We start from the raw sequence: 18,153 nt of genomic DNA, 5'->3' as shown, positions 1-18,153 counted from the left end.
ACGAAGTGTTATCTCTTCTGAGACATCCCTCTAAGTACCTTTGGAAAAATCTCCATCCCAATGAGGGCCCTAGGCTACCATTGTAATACCGTGTTGTGTGTCTAAGGTACAACAGAAAGCAATATCAAACATGTATATGTTGGCATGTGGTATTTTGTAAAACGATAGTTTAATCGTGTTGTGCTCATTACAGACGTGATCACTGGCGATAGTCTGTGTTATAAGACACTGTGCATGCACATGCCAAGTACTTTGGTATCATGCAATGTAATGTCAACTTCTATGTACTTTTTTATTCTATTTACTTTTTTTGCATCTCGTTTATTCAAATGCCCACATATTCTGAAATGTCAGTTGTAATGTCAGAGTGATTGTTTAACTTAAGTGGTGCACAGTTTGCTATGGTACTATTTACTTTTGATTCTAGTATGTCTTTTGAAGGTGGCGATCCCCTCTTTGGACAGTGAGTGCCTCAGCGTTATACTCTGAGTGGGTTCCATAATTCAAGTGGCATCAAACTTGATCATTTGTGAAGCCAATTTTCAACAAAGTTTAGTTTCTGATTGATAATACTCAAGTGTTTTTTTAACACACATACAATATACATTGCAGTGCGTAGGTGGATTTTACTTTATATGTTTCAATGTTTTTTGTTTTGTTTATAGGCCATTAGTGTACATACAAAGAACTCTGGCCAAACACAGTTTAAATTTTGCTAATGGTTTCGTTAATACTTTTCACAATGACATGTAACTCCAGAGCATCTATGCATTGTGTGTGACAAAGCTTGATGTAAAATTCTGTTATGTGAAAAAACTACAGTCCTTGTGTACATTTATGTTCCTCGACTGATTATCAATCAAATGGTTCAAATGGCTCTGAGCACTATGGGACTCAACTGCTGAGGCCATTAGTCCCCTAGAACTTAGAACTAGTTAAACCTAACTAACCTAAGGACATCACAAACATCCATTCCCGAGGCAGGATTCGAACCTGCGACCGTAGCGGTCTTGCGGTTCCAGACTGCAGCGCCTTTAACCGCACGGCCACTTCGGCCGGCGATTATCAATCATGATACACTTCTAGTAACTATGAATTTTTCTTAACACCGTCAGAACGTATTACCTTTCATTTGAACCTCTGATGTCAAGCAACAATCATTGTATATATGTATTCCTCAACCAATTATCACTGATGACACATTTTAGTACATATAAATTTTGATATGAACACTGCAATTATGCATTCTATTTTACGTTATTCCTTGACATCAACCAACATTTATCGTGTATATTGCTGTCATTCAACTCACTGGAATCTCGTTTATTATTTGTGCAAGATACATTTGAAGCTTGTGGTCTCCCTCCTTTTTTTAAAATGTTTGATGCTGCTTTGCCATTGGAAGGGCAGTACCAGGCCATTTCCTTTCTGGGGCAGCGGATGATGAAATGGGACACTATATGTATCCTGCTACGCGTATCCCCTTTCACTGTTCCTATGTGATTGATTGTAATTGGACTGCAAATGTCAGTGTTTGCAGGAGCAGAGTAGAAAGGATGGACATCGTGTCATGATTGGTGACAGCTACCAGATCAGGTGTACTACCTATTTGTGTACTACCTATTTGAAAGGGCGCCGCTGTCGAGGGGACCGCCATGATTGGCGCTCGTTCTAGAGCGTGGTAAGTGAGCAGTAACTCTGTTACAGCGTCTTGCTGGTATTGGAGTGATGTTAAAAAGTGATTGAAGTTCCTTAGTTTTGATTATTTTCCTGTGAATTCTCTGGAGAGAATGTAGATTGATGACCATACCTTTGTACGAAGCTTGATCAATTGGTGTATTTGCCCAAGAATTGCGAGTCTTCATCTCCAAGGGATAATTGTTTGATATTATTCAGTCGTCGCTAGTCCATGTGCGGCTTTGAAACGAATTCACTCCATTTCCGTGATCATTTCTTGGTGAGTAGTGCGTGCAGCTTTGCCAGTACCCCATTTTACAATGATTTCAGTGCCAACCGTCTATAGTATGTAGCCTATTAATTTCTGGTTGTAACTGGTAACCAAATTCCTTGTGCAGTTTTAAGCCGTGTCTATTGTTATTTTCTGTTCAATGTGAGACTCATTAATTTCTGTGCACCTTTAGTTCGGCCCTGAGCACTATGCGACTTAACGTCTGAGGTCATCAGTCGCCTAGAACTTAGAACTAATTAAACCTAACTAACCTAAGGACATCACACACATCCATGCCCGAGGCAGGATTCGAACCTGCGACCGTAGCGGTCACGCGGTTCCAGACTGAAGCGCCTTTAACCGCACGGCCACACCGGCCGGCACCTTTAGTTCGGGTCTCGCTGCAGTTCTTAACTCTTGAGCGCCATGCCTAAGTGTATGGTCTCCTCTCTGGAGGCCTTCCAGAAGCTATTGACGTTTGCTCTTAGCATCTATTTATTGTAAAAAAAACTTTGATGTGAGCCTCATCTGCTATGTGCTATACTCTCTCTCTCTCTCTCTCTCTCTCTTTATCCCTCTGTATCTCTCCTTCAGCTTGCCATAGTAACTAGTAGTCGATGCGTCAGCCCAGCATGCGGCTTTTCGCGGATGATGCTGTAGTATACAGAGAAGTTGCAGCATTAGAAAATTGTAGCGAAATGCAGGAAGATCTGCAGCGGATAGGCACTTGGTGCAGGGAGTGGCAACTCACCCTTAACATAGACAAATGTAATGTATTGCGAATACGTAGAAAGAAGGATCCTTTATTGTATGATTATATGATAGCGGAACAAACACTGGTAGCAGTTACTTCTGTAAAATATCTGGGAGTATGCGTGCGGAACGATTTGAAGTGGAATGATCATATAAAATTAATTGTTGGTAAGGCGGGTACCAGGTTGAGATTCATTGGGAGAGTCCTTAGAAAATGTAGTCCATCAACAAAGGAGGTGGCTTACAAAACACTCGTTCGACCTATACTTGAGTATTGCTCATCAGTGTGGGATCCGTACCAGATCTGGTTGACGGAGGAGATAGAGAAGACCCAAAGAATAGCGGCGCGTTTCGTCACAGGGTTATTTGGTAACCGTGACAGCGTTACGGAGATGTTTAGCAAACTCAAGTGGCAGACTCTGCAAGAGAGGCGCTCAGCATCGCGGTGTAGCTTGCTCGCCAGGTTTCGAGAGGGTGCGTTTCTGGATGAGGTATCGAATATATTGCTTCCCCCTACTTATACCTCCCGAGGAGATCACGAATGTAAAATTAGAGAGATTAGAGCGCGCACGGAGGCTTTCCGGCAGTCGTTCTTCCCGCGAACCATACGCGACTGGAACAGGAAAGGGAGGTAATGACAGTGGCACGTAGGGTGTCCTCCGCCACACACCGTTGGGTGGCTTGCGGAGTATAAATGTAGATGTAGATGTAATTGCATGAGTATGAGTATGTACGTGTATTAAATATTGGAACTAGGCTGAATATACCGTTAATTTCATGAGTATGAGTGTGTATTAAATATTTCAACTAGGCTCTGCCTGGCCAAAATGTTCTTGTTAGATCATATCATGCATGCCTGAACAACCAAATACATACTGGTAATTCTAGTATGACTCTATGTCTATCTAGGTTCAGTATTGTGTAATAACTGTATTTATTATGTTCGAAGTTGTCCCCCCAGACTTTTGATTTTGAGAGATTAAATGAGGGTCATAACTGAATTAGAAACCCCATTTTTCACGCAAATAATTTTTCAATTACTTGAACCACTTGAACCAATGATATTTCCAGCCAGATCACTTTCTTCTTTTGGGTAATCAACAGGGTACAAAATGAATAACAGTAATGAATAGTGTATAACAGTCGAGAAGTGATTCCTTCTCTGAATAGCCGGATATCCTTGCGTTATTTGTTGTCTCAGTAAGTCATTATCCTCTTAAGAATCATTCAATTATCAGGTCAGATTATAGATGTTCTAAAACAATTGTTCAATCAAGATGGTATGCATCCAGAAGCGTATCTCTAACACTTGATCCTCGGCTTGGAGTAGCCAGGAGCGCAAGGCAAATTAACGACTGTGACATCCCGAACTTGCTATGAACATCTATAACTAAAAGTATTTTTCGATCAATACATAGTCAAGATATTACCAGATAATAATCCGAATGAGTCTTATGTGCAGCAGAAAATCTGAATCTTATGACAATGTGATCACATGAGAGGCTTGAACTTGTATATGGCTTCAGGAAAGGTAGTAACATCAGAGAGACAGCCCTGTCGTGGCGCTTGATAATGGAAGAAAGACTTAGAAGACATTTTCATTGAATTTAAGGACCTAAAAAAGCTTTTGATAACTGAAAATGATGCAAAATATTTGAAATTTTTAGGAATATTAGGAAAGGCGGCTGATCTAAATATGTGCACCAACTACGAGGAACAATAAGAATGGAAGACCAAACGAAGTGAAAGGATAACAGTGTTGAGATTCGCTGATGACATTGCTGCCCTCAGTGCAAATGAGGAAGAACTGCAGGATCAGTTGAACTAAATTAAGTCTAATTAGCATACAAAATGGGCTGCCACTACATCAAAGAAAGACAAAGTAACGAGCACTAGTGGAAATAAACTTAACGTCATAATTGGGTTCTACGAAATACGTGAAGTAAATTCATTCTCCTGATTACACATGACGGACTAATAAGGACGAAGTAAGAAACAAACTATTACAGACGAAGAGAGCATTCCTTGTCAAAAAAAAATTGTACTGCTCTCAAACATAGGCTTTAATTTCAGGAAGAAGTTTTGGAGAACGTACGTTTGGACCACATGATTGTACAGCAATGAATAATGGACTGTGGGAAAACCGGAAAACAAGAGACTCGAAGCGACTGAGATGTGGTGCTGTAGAAGAATGTTGAGAGTTAGATGGTCTAGTAAGACTATAAATGAGGTTCTCCGCAGTATCTCAGCAAAGAAAGGAGTATGTGGAAAACATTGACAAGGATATACGTAGGTTGGAACTTAAGTAGTGCTGTGGAGACACTATGCAATGGAATCTACTATTGTCGCTGATAGCACACGTTGTTGACATACCTACCTTACCCCCGAGCAAATGGACTCGCCCGTCCCACGTCACCGGCATGCGCACAATCGAGGGAAACACAGTCACTTGTGAGCGAGCGGTCTAACGTAACGGTGTCACTGTGTTTTCGAAACAGGAACAACGGAGTTGGATCAAGACTGAATGTGCCAGAGGTCGTACAGCACGACGGTGTCATCAAGGTATTCAAGAGGCGTGCGGGAAATCGGTATTGCAGTACACTTTCTGCGCAATCCAACCACCATTTTGCACGACAATGCGCGGGCACATACAGCGCAAGCTGTGGCTGCTCTGTTCGGTCGATGGGACTGGAAAGTACTGTACCATCCACCGTACTTCCCGGACTTAAGTCCCTGTGACTTTGATTTGATTCCGAAGATGAAGGAACTACTTCGTGGTATTCGCTTCAGAACTGTTCCACAGATTCGACAGGCAGTAAACCGCTCCATTCGCACCATCAAAAGAACAGGTTCCGCTAACGGTATACTACGCCTTCCACATCGCTGGCAACGGGTTCTACACAACGCTGGTGTCTGCTCTGAAGGACAGTAATAGGTGCAAACACGTAGCTCTTTTGTATCGGTTGTGAATAAATTGTTGCCACTATTTAAGTTCCAACCCTCGTGTAATATGATAGGATATGTGTGTTGCTGTTATATAAACCATTCCCAAAATATCTCGGGGTGACCTTGGATCGTTCGTTAACATATAGAAAATACCTAACTGAAACAGCTTTAAAAATGAGAACCAGAAACAATATATTACACAAACTCTCCGGAACAAGCTGGGGAGCTAAGGCATCAGTACTCAAAACAACTGCCCTCTCACTTGTATACTCTGTTGGGGAATATTGCAGCCCAGTATGGCTGAACAGCGCTCATACAGCTATGGTAGACACGCAGCTGAATGTAGCCATGAGAAGCGTATCCGGGACAATAAAATCCACACCCACAGAATGGCTACCTGTTCTGTCTAATATTGCACCACCGAAGTTACGACGTCAAGCAGCGTTGAAAAGGGAATGGGACAAATGCTCCAAGAATCCCGAGTTACCGCTACACCAGGACTGTGATGCCACTCAAAGGCAACGTCTTAAGTCCAGGAAACCCTCCTGGAGACTTGGAAAAAGGCTTACTTCAGAAGGATTCCAACCAGAAACAGCATGGCGGGAAGAATGGTTCGCAGCCAATCCCGATTCTGCAGGTCTCATTGCTGATCCTACACGAGTCCCTCCTGGATTCCACTTACCTAGGAGGTCGTGGACCACCCTAAATCGCATACGCACCAAGCACGGAAGATGCCAGGACTTGAAGCATAAGTGGGGAATCGCTGAAAGTGCCAAGTGTGACTGCGGACACCAACGACAAACAATACACCACATAGTCACAGAGTGTCCCCTACGGAAATATGCTGGAACTCTGACCGGCATACATGAGGTCTCTGAGGAAGCTATCTCCTGGCTGGATACTTTAGATATTAACCTATAGTTTTTATTACAACTTGAAGCTCTGTTTGTCAATATTACTGTTTATAAAAACCACATTTTCTCTTTTACATGTAACTCATCCTAGTGTTTTTATCCATTTGTATATTATTGATTTATCGATCTAATCTAAGACTTTTATTACCATAAATGCATGTAATCTATTTTATTTGTAATATATGCATATTGTGTTACCAGTAACATCATTGCTGTTCAATTCAAGTAATGTATCCTTGATGCCAAACGAAATAATAATAATAGGATATGTGTTAAGGTATCGAAGAAAAACTTCCGTGGTACTAGAGGAAGTTGCAGGGGGCAAACACTTTAACATTTTAACTTTAACATTTTTATAATTGCGTATTTTTTTGTTTTGAAAATGACACCGCAACACGTTGGCAAGATGTGCATTTCCCCTTTCTTTTTACTATGAGTTTTTAATGTACAATTTTAAATTTTAAATATTCAATTAATGGTATGCAAGTGCAGATTTAGTATTTTGTGGTAATCTCTTGCCAAATAAAGTAATGTTAAGTCTTCACGTGACACATGTCACATAACGGGAGCTCCAAGACCCTGTCACACCGAGGACTGCTATAAAGGTGAATGTAAATAGCGGCTTCAGTTACTGTGATCGTTTCGTAGCTTCTGTTACTGCTAATAACTAGACATCAGTGCCTACGACCTAAAGGTATATTCTTACCAACATTTGGTTTATACTTAGGTGTATTTGTGAGCTTTTGTTTCTTATTCACTGATCGCTGTGTAAAATATTCAACTTCCAACACTGAAGATGATCATTATGTGCTCGAAAATTGATTTTGCAGTTAATAAATCATCAGAATTACGGCCAATGCTGACCTTCCTGCTTATTTTTTTCTAACTTTAAGGGAAGGCAGTAACTGATGACGCTGGGTGTAGGTATTTGAAATGAAGAGACTAGAACAGGAGAAGTAGTTGTGTTAGGTTGCATCAAAATAGTCATAACAATGTTGACACAAGACAAGTAATAATAATACTTGTACAAGGTGACTGACATTCCCAATTACCATAACAAGTCTGCCTCGTTTCCCAAATAATGTCTTTCAGTAGCATTTCATCTAAATTCACATTTTTTTGTTGGTTGTGTTAAGTAAGAACGTCTTCTCTTCAACGTATCAGACCCACGATGGCCGATAGGGACGTAAACTTTCAGAACCATTGTTATTCAGGCGTGTCCACCTTAACCTGCATTCAGTATGTACCTCACAAGCGGCTTGTAGTCAGACTGCTTGCTTATGGAATTTCATCTCAGTTATGTGACTGGATTCTTGATTTCCTTTCGGAGAGGTCACAGTTCGTTTTAACTGATGGGAAGTCAGCGAGTAAAACAGAAGTGATTTCTGGCGTTCCGCAAGGTAGTGTTACAGGCTCTCTGTTGATCCTTAGCTATATAAATGATTTAGGAGACAGTCTGTTGATGCTGTCGTTTAACGTCCGGTAAAGACAACAGAAGATGAAAACAAATTGCAAAATGATTTAGAAAAGATATCTGTATGGTGCGAAAATTGGCAATTGACCTCAAATAAAGAAAAGTGTGCAATTATCCACATGAGAACTAAATGTAATCCGTTAAATCATTCAAACATAAAGACCGTAAATTCAACTAAATATCTGAGAATTACAGCTACAAATAACGCAAATAGGAAAGAACACATAGAAAATGTTGTGGAGATGCCGAACCAAAGACTGCGTTTTATTGGCAGAACATTTAGAAGACGCAACAGATCTACGAAAGAGAGTTCTTCACTACAGCTGTTTTGGAGCACTGCTGCGTGGTGTGGGATCCTTAACAGATAGGATGCAAAGAGTACATCGGGGAAGTTCAAAGAACAGAAGCATGTTTCGTATTATGAAGAACTAGGGGAGAGAGTGTCACTGACATGATACAAGATTTGGTGTGGATATCATTAAAAGAAAGGCGGTTTACGTTGAAGCGGAATCTTCTCGTGAAATTTCAATCACCACCTTTCTCTTCCTAACGCAAAAATATTTTTTTGACGTCGACCTACATAGGGAGAAACGATCCTCACAATAAAATAAGGGAAATCAGAGCTCGCACGGGAAGATATAGATGTTCGCTTTTTCCGCGTGCTGCTCGAGATAGGAATAACACAGACTTACTGTCATGGTGGTTCGTGAACCCTCTGTCAGATAGTTAAGTGTGATTTGAAGAGTTCCATGTAGATGTAGATGTAGATACAGATGTATGCAACATTTTTCACGTCCTACATTTCCCGTCGTAAAGCATGGGATTAAAACTGGTGTCCTTTATTAAACATCATTTACATTTGCACAGAGAGCTTAGCTATCCTGATCTCCTCTTGGTCTTCATCAGTTTGGGATAATTGCAATGATTCATGATCGATGCAGGAAAAATAGTGTACTTAATAGTGTATAACGGGGGTTAATGTTGCCAGAGAGCCCGTAAGTACGAAATGAACGACGCGTCAAGAGTACAAGCATAGTGTCCGGAGGCTATAGCATCAAGAATATGATAATTTTGTGTAATCTGAGCACTAAGATGTCATAAGACAAGCAGTCGCTAGTGATACACATGGAGCATTGTAGCTTGTTATTTCTGTACGCATGTGTGCAATATGTTGACACTCGAGACAGTTGGTAAACAAGATTGTTGTGATTAAGTAAACTTATGGAGAATGAATTCTTAAGTAGACTGGATGCTCCTTTTAAGCAAGCGTTGGCCTCTTCCAGAACATTAAATCGATCATTGACCAATTTGTTGGATGGGTAACTGGGACACCACGTCCCCTCCTGCTGTGGTGGTGTCGATAAGACTTGTAGGTAACGTGTGCCTGATGGGGAGAATGTTGTAGCTAGGTGCACTTTTCAAACATTCGCCTCTAGTCAGCCCTATAATACAAGTTTACTGTAGTTTCTTACTCCATTTGTGAATGATGGCATTTACTTTTTATGTACTGCATTTTTTCTGAAATTATAAAAACTTATCCGGAAAATTAAGGTTTTGGCCAATACGAAAAAAAAAAGATACAACATGATCCGAATAGTAAACTTAAAATTAAAAGCGTTTCAGTTATCAAAATCTTGCTAATTCTGCATTCAGTCATCTATCTGTTGTAGTATTACTGTACAACACACCAATGATCAGTAACTGAAATCGAATAAAGACGAAAAATTATCAGAAAGCAGTTACATGTTAATCAAATCTTGAAAGTAATAGATATTTCCAGTTTTAATATAAATAAAATTGCTAAGGCATTAAAGAAACTGATTTGCAAGTATCACATGTACAGTAGTAAAAGACATTCTTCTGTTTCAAGGTACAAGATGGTACACGATCGACGAAGTGTGGCTTAACTATCTACATGTTGCGTAAAAATTTTAAAAGAAAAAAGCGTTTTAGGCATCATTAAATTTTTATTGACGAAGTAACAATGTATCTCAAAAAAATAAATGTGTGGAACACGAACTATTTACAAATACTGCACTGAACACAAGCCCATCTCTATCAACAACAAAAACTGTAGAAAAAGGCGCAAACTGCTTATCGCGGTCTCTACCATGCACATGACTCCAAAATCAGTCACTACACTGAAGTACCGTCCTAAAACCATAATGTGCTCGTATGTACACTGTCCTTTGGGTACAAGATCTCCCCTACTGTTCTCATTTGTTTTCAATAGGCATATTCTGAAGTGATTTTGTTTAACAGTTGTGCTCCATATACTGAAAAAAAACCACTCTGTCTACAGGCCACAAGTGGCCCATCGGGACCATCCGACCGCCGCGTCATCCGCAGTGGAGGACGCATCTAGGAGCGGCGTGGGGTCAGCACACAGCTCTCCCCGTCGTTGTGGTGGTATTATTGACCGAAGCTGCTACTATTTGCTAGAGTAGCTCCTCAATTGGCATCACGAGGCTGAGTGCACCCCGAAAAATGGCAACAGCACATGGCGGCCTGGATGGTGACCCATCCAAGTGCCGACCACGCCCGACAGCGCTTAACTTCGAGATAAAGTCTCTCAACGTCGTCCCCATCACGTCTCCTAAAAAACCTTGTTTATCGACCAAACACGCTCACCCCTTTTGAATCGTTTTAAATAGTTGTGTGCCTTAGCTTTTCGGTCAATTAACACATTCCATAACTGACTTCTTTTCCAGACGTTTCGAGGCACGTTACTGGAAGGTTGAATAACAGTGTTAATTTCCAGTCTCAGCACAAACATACACCCTTTATTTCATCTGGCAGTTGCCCTTACTTGTACTGTATCAAGTTACCTTCCATTAGGAATGTGGGTGCACTAAATGACAGTTACATGACTTTAATATGATAGAGCACTGCAATCAGACATCCTTTTCGTTCAGGTTTCATTCGGGAAATCTAGATTTCGGCAAGAGCCTAGCCATTATCAATGTACTATTTCATAGTATCAAAAAATGTCCTAATACGACAGTCCGCTGTTGTTCGGGCTTCTGCCACAGTTCGTTCAAGACTGTCAAGTTCATTATTCTAATACAGGGGAAGGAGTAGAAGAAAATGTTACAGGAGAATATGGACTTGGTACAAGGAATGAGAGAGGAGAAAGATTAATTGAGTTTTGTAATAAATTTCAGCTATTAATTGAGAATACTCTGTAAAGAATCACAAGAGGAGGAGGTATATGTGGAAAAGGTCGGGTGATACGGGAAGATTTCAGTTAGATTATATCATGCTTAGGCACAGATTCCGAAATCAGATCATCGATTGTAAACCATACCCAGGAGCAGATATAGACTCAATGTAGTAGTGATGAAGAGTAGGCTGAAGTTTAAGAGATTCGTCTGGAAGAAACAATACGCAAAGAAGTGAGATACAGAAGTACTAAGGAACGACGAGATAGTTTTGAAGTTCTGTAAGGCTGTAGATACGCAAGGAATAGCTCAGAAGACAGTGCAGTTGAAAAGAGATGGTCTTCTCTAGAAAGAGCAATTACAGAAGTTGGAAGGAAAAACATTGGTACAAATAAGATAACTGTGAAGAAACCGTGAATAACAGAAGCAATACTTCAGTTGATCGATAAACGAAGGAAGTACGAAAATGTTCCACGAAATTCAGGAATACAGAAATACAAGTCGCTGAGGAATGAAATACATAGGTAGTGCAGGGAAGCTAAGACGAAATGGCTGCACGAAAAATGCGAAGAAATCGAAAAAGAAATGATGGTCCGCAGGACTGAATCAGCATATAGGACAGTCAAAACAACCTTCGATGAAACTCGGTTGTAACATTAAGAGTGCAACGTGAATTCCACTGTTAAACGCAGAGGATAGAGCGCATAGGTGGAAAGAACACATTAAAGGCCTCTATGAGGGGGAATAAATGTCTCATGTGATAGAAGAAGAAACAGGAGTCGATTTAGAAGAGACAAGGGATCAAGTATCAGAATCAGAATTTAATAGATCTTTGGAGGGCTTACGAACAAATAAGGCGGAAGGGATAGATAACATACCATCAGAATTTCTAGAAACATTAAGTGGCAATAAAGGTGTTATGTAAAATGTATGAGTCTGGCGACATACCATCTGACTTCCGGAAAAATATCATCCACACAGTTCCGAAGACTGCAAGAGCTGAGAACTGCGAGATTTATAGCACAATCAGCTTAACAGCTCATGCATCCAACTTACTTACAAGCTGACTATAGAGAAGAATGGAAAAAAATTGAGGATGTGTTAGATGACGATCAGTTTGTTTTTAGGAATGGTAAAGGTGCCAGAGAGGCAATTCTGACGTTGCGGTTGATAATGGAAGCAAGACTAAAGATAGATCAAGACACGTTCATAAGATTTGTCGACCTGGAAAAAGCATTCGACAATGTAAAACGGTGCAAGATGTTCGAAATTCTGAGAAAAATAGTGGTAAGGTACAGAGAGAGACGGGCAATATACATTATGTACAAGAGGCAAGAGGGGATAATAAAATAAAAGAAAGGTTCAGGAGTAGTATTAAAACTCAAGGTGAAAGAATATCAATGATATGATTCGCTGATGACATTCCTATCCTCAGTGAAAGTGAAGAATTACATGCTCAGCTGAATGGAATGAACAGTCTAATGAGTACAGAATATGGATTGAGAGTAAATCGAAGAAAGAGTAATGCGAAGTAGAAAATGAGAACAGCGAGAAACTTAACATCAGGATTGTTGTTCACGAAGTAGAAGAAGTTAAGGAATTCTGCTGCCTAAGCAGAAAAACAATAAGTGATGAATGGAGCCAGGTGGACATCAAAAGCAGACTAGCACTGGGAAAAATGGCATTTATGGCCAAGAGAAGTCTGCTAGTATCAAACATAGACCTTAATTTGAGGAATAAATTTCTGAGAATAAACGTTTAGAGCACAAAATGGTGTGTTAGTGAAAATGGACTATGGGAAAACCGGGAAAGAAGATAATCGAAGCATTTGAGATATGGTGCTACAGCCGAATGTTGAAAATCAGGTGTACTGATAAGGTAAGAAATGAGGATGTTCTACACAAAATCGGAGAGGAAAGGGGTACGAGGTAACACTGAGAAGGAGAAGAGACAGGATGATAAGACATCTGTTAAGACATGAAAGAATGACTTTCATGGTACTAGAGGGAGCTGTAGAGGGCAGAAACTGTAGAGGAAGACAGAGATTGGAGTACATCCAGCAAATAATTGAGTACGTAGGTTGCAAGTGCTCCTCTGAGATGGAGAGGAATTCGTGGCGGGTCGCGTCAAACAAGTCAGAAGACTGAAGACCCGAAAAGAAAGTGGCGCTACTAAAGCCAAAGCTATCCAACTGGCGCGAAATTTGAATAGACAGTATCTATCAGATGTAGAAACACATCTACCGACAAGTTTTTGTTTTGCATGGCCATCCTCCGCAGCAAGCACAGAAATACTTGTTTCGTAATAAAGCCGCCTTTTCTTGCTGCAGCTTTATTTATTTTTTCCAGACGCGTTTCGCCTTTTTCTTATTCCAAGGCATCTTCAGTTGGATCTATAACGATAGAGTTCGTTATTTTTAGACAGTTCACGTCGCGTTTATTGATATATTTCAGGACATAAGTTCATTAGACCTTTTTCGGTCCCTATGCTCTCATCGAACAATCCCTATAGCTTGTGCACGGTGGAAAAAAGTCACCCTGTAATGTAACGAAAGGAAAAACGTTAAAAAACATGAATGTTGGTTTGTTCAAATTCAACATTTTCCGTAAGTTCTTGACCGATTGCTTTGAAATTTTGTCACAACATGGAATTCTAATAGGGCATGCTTTAGATACCTAATTCATTTCAAATTTTTACTCTTTCCTGTATTAAACGTTTAGCTACATCTAGACTTTAGACTATATACTTTTAATATATACAGTAGTGAAACATTTTTAAGAAACAGGAAAGTTTTATCTATGGCTTACTGTTTTATGATTGGACTACTACTACAAACCCTGAATTTGCAGTAACAATAGCCAAGAGCCATAGAGATGGGGGAATGAGGAGATGGGCAGAGTGGTAGGAGGAAATGGACATAGAAAAAGTGAAGGGGGAGACGGACAGAGAGAGGGGGCAGGACGAGGTAGAGGGGGGAAGGAGAAAGTGGACAGAAAAAGGGGGAGGACATGAAGGACTGACAAAGAGAGAGGAGACATGAGGAGTTGAGGAAACAGAAGGGGAGAGACAGGTGGAGAAGGTAGTCGACAGAGAGAGAGAAGGAGGAGGAGATGGACAAGGAAAGAGGGATGGGGAGATGGACAGAGACAGCGGAGAGAAGGAGGAGCACACGTCCAGTTCCCATATACACTGAAGTGCCAAATAATCTGGTATAGGCATGTGTATTCGAAAACAGAGATATGTAAACAGGCAGGATACGATGCTGCGGTCGCCAACGCTTATGTGAGACAAGTGTCTGGCGCAGTTGTTAGATCAGTTACTGCTGCTACAATGGCAGGTTATCAAGGTTTAAGTGAGTTTGAATGTGGTGTTACAGTCGGCGCACGAGCGATGGGACGCAGCATCTCCGAGGTAGCGACAAAGTGGGAATTATCCCGTACGACCATTACACGAATGTGCAATGAATATCAGGAATTCAGTAAAGCATCAAATCTTAAATATCGGTGCGGCCAGAAAAACATCCTGCAAGAACAGGACCAACGGCGACTGACGGCAATCGTTCAGCGTGCCAAAAGCGCAATCCTTCTGCAGATTACATTTCAATGCTGAGCCACCAACAAGTGTCAACGTGGGACCCATTCAACGAAACATCATCGATATGGGCTTTCGGAGCCGAAGATCAACTCGTGTACCCTTGATGACTGCACGACAGAAAGCTTTACGCCTCGCCTGGGCCCGTCGACACCGATTATGGACTGTTGATGACTTCCAACATGTAGCCTGGTCTGACAAGTCTATGGATACTCTGCAAATCACTTTTAAGTGCCTGGCAGAGGGTTCATCAAACCACCTTCACAATTCTCTATTATTCCAATCGCGTACATCGCGAGGAAAGAATGAACACCTATTATCTTTCCGTACGAGCTCTGATTTCCCTTATCTTATCGTGGTAATCGTTACGCCCTGTGTAGGTCGGTGTCAACAAAATATTTTCACATTCGGAGGAGAAAGTTAGTGATTGGAATTTCGTGAGAAGATTCCGTCGCAACGAAAAACGCCTTTCTTTTAATGATTTCCAGCCCAAATACTATATCATTTCTATGACACTCTCTCCCATATTTCGCGATAATACAAAACGTGCTGCCTTTCTTTGAACTTTTTCGATGTACTCCGTCAGTCCTACCTGGTAAGGATCCCACACCGCCCAGCAGTATTCTAAAAGAGGACGGACAAGCGTAGTGTGGGCAGTCTCCTTAGTAGGTCTGTTACATTTTCTAAGTGCCAATAAAACGCAGCCTTTGGTTAGCCTTCCCCACAACGTTTTCTATGTGTTCTTTCCAATTTAAGTTGTTCGTAATTGTAATACCTAGGTATTTAGTTGAATTTACGGCTTTTATTAGACTGATTTATCGTGTAAACGATGTTTAACGAGTTCCTTTTAGCACTCATGTGGATGACCTCACACTTTTCGTTATTTAGGGTCAACTACCACTTTTCGTACCATTCAGATATTTTTTATAAATCGTTTTGCAGTTTGTTTTGATCTTCTGCTGACTTTATTAGTCGATAAACGACAGCGTCATCTGCAAACAACCGAAGACGGCTGCCCAGATTGTCTCCCAAATCGTTTATATAGAAAAGGAACAGCAAAGGGCCTATAACACTATCTTGGCGAACGCCTGAAATCGCTTCTGTTTTACTCGATGACTTTCCGTCAATTACTACGAACTGTGACCTTTCTGAGAGGAAATCACAAATCCAGTCACAGAACTGAGACGATATTCCATAAGCACGCAATTTTACTACGAGCCGCTTGTGTGGTACAGTGTCAAAAGCCTTCCGGAATACGGAATCGATCTGAAATCCCTTGTCAAAAGCACTCAGCACTTCATGTGAATAAAGAGCTAGTTGTGTTTCACAGGAACGATGTTTTCTAAACCCATGTTGACCCATGTTTTGTCAATAGACCGTTTCCTTAGAGGTAATTAATAATGTTCGAACACAATATATGTTCTAAAATCCTGCTGCATATCGACGTTAACGATATGGGCATGTAATTTAGTGGATTACTCCTACTACCTTTCTTGAATATTGGTGTGACCTATGAAACTTTCCAGTCTTTGGGTACAGATCTTTCGTCGAGCGAACGGTTATATATATATATTTATATTAGAAATATGTGCTTTGTCTTGTTTGTGCTTTCCATCTAAGGAGACCGAGCCAGAGGAAAGCGTGTCTGGATACAAGTAATTGTTTGAATAAAGTATTTGCCACATGATTTATCGCGCTGGCAGTCAGACTAACTCAGTTCTCGATCAACTAAACTGTCCGACCTTTACAATACAGATAGTAAACTAAAATAAACACACAATATGCTGCACTATGTGAAAATTGAAGGAGGATCATTGCTGTAAGCTGCATTCAGACATTAAGCGGAATCAGCGGTATTGTATACTGGACTGGAGTTCGAACCCTGAGTCTCTTGCTTACGATTCAGGTGTGGTAACCACTGCACCATCCGCGATACAGCTTTACCACAACTGCACGGACAATTTCGGTACGCCTCACGGCCGATCCACACTTCCCACCGAGCGCCACCTATCCCCAGTCCCTGTCCATTATACTCCCACTCGCTATTCCTGCTTTCGAAGGAACAGACATCACGCATTCAAATACACTGCACATTTGTGGTCTACGGCTGCTCACTCCAGTGCTTTGTGCTAGAGATTAGGTGTTTCTCCGTGGAAATGGCCCACCATAGTTGTAGTCAAAATGGAAATATATTTGGTATACAAAAAAAAAAGGAGCGGAGTTTTGGAATAGGTTAAGTATTGTAAATGATACAGATTGCGCCTCTGATGGGTGTGTCAGTGAAATTAAAACAATGAGATACCCTTGACATAGTTCCAAGAATGGATGTTCAACGAAATCTGTATCTCCAACTATTGCCGAACATTGTAGTTTCTGGAGGTTTCGTTGCCATTGATACTACTCGTCCAGCAGGGACGATATCTACATTTTAGTTAATCAGTGGATCATCTAACACAGAAACCGTTTGATAATAAAGAAATCGTCATTAAAAATTCAGTATCGCAACTGACAGTGCCTGCTCTAGGCTCAACGATAATTGGAATTAAGTTAACCAGCTTCACTGACATTACTAATCATCCAGGTCCCTATACTTGATTTCAGTAAGTAAAATAAAATTTTCCACAAGTACCCCGAATCTTACACACTCCAAATTTATCTTGTCTGTTTGATGTATGTGCTAGTGTTACGCCTAACTAATTTTCCTTCTTAGTTATCCACCAAACGCTTACTGCGGTCAAAGTGCTAAACTTAAAACATTGTTGGTATCACGGCTTTATTGGGTTCCCAGGATCAATGCACCTCAACTAAACACGGTAACTGCCACCTCATTATGGAACAAAACCTCCCAATGTATTTTAAGCTCATTAGTGTCCCATTGGTGTCATTCAAATTTGATACAGAAAACTAGAGAAATAACATTATTGGTCGTCAAGCAAGCAACATTAAAAATATTTTTGGACTGGACGCACTCACACTGTTTCTAAATTGTTATTCAACAGTCAATTAAGGCATTGTCTTCTGAGAGACTTTGTGAAGCTATAGAAAATCCGTGTGGCTCATTTGCAGATTGCTGCTCACCTCGGATAGTTTGCGAGACAGACGATATCGTGCATATAAACATTTATTCATTGTACTGTGACGACTCATTAGGTCTTCACTGAATAAACTGCTTGTGGCACAAGTGCATACCTTGTTGGTAATAAATACTGTTATTCTTACGCAAAGTCATTTCTTCCGAGGAGGAGCAGTTCATAGCAGTATCGTTTAATAAATTCATAGTGGCTCAGAACTCACACGTGAAGAAACATGTGAATGTAAGGTCAAAATTCCATCAGACAGGATTGAAATTCGAATTTTTCGACTTTA

Source organism: Schistocerca cancellata, chromosome 1, assembly GCF_023864275.1.
Source record: "Schistocerca cancellata isolate TAMUIC-IGC-003103 chromosome 1, iqSchCanc2.1, whole genome shotgun sequence".
NCBI lineage: Eukaryota > Metazoa > Arthropoda > Insecta > Orthoptera > Acrididae > Schistocerca > Schistocerca cancellata.
Note: the sequence above shows the minus strand (reverse complement) of the source record.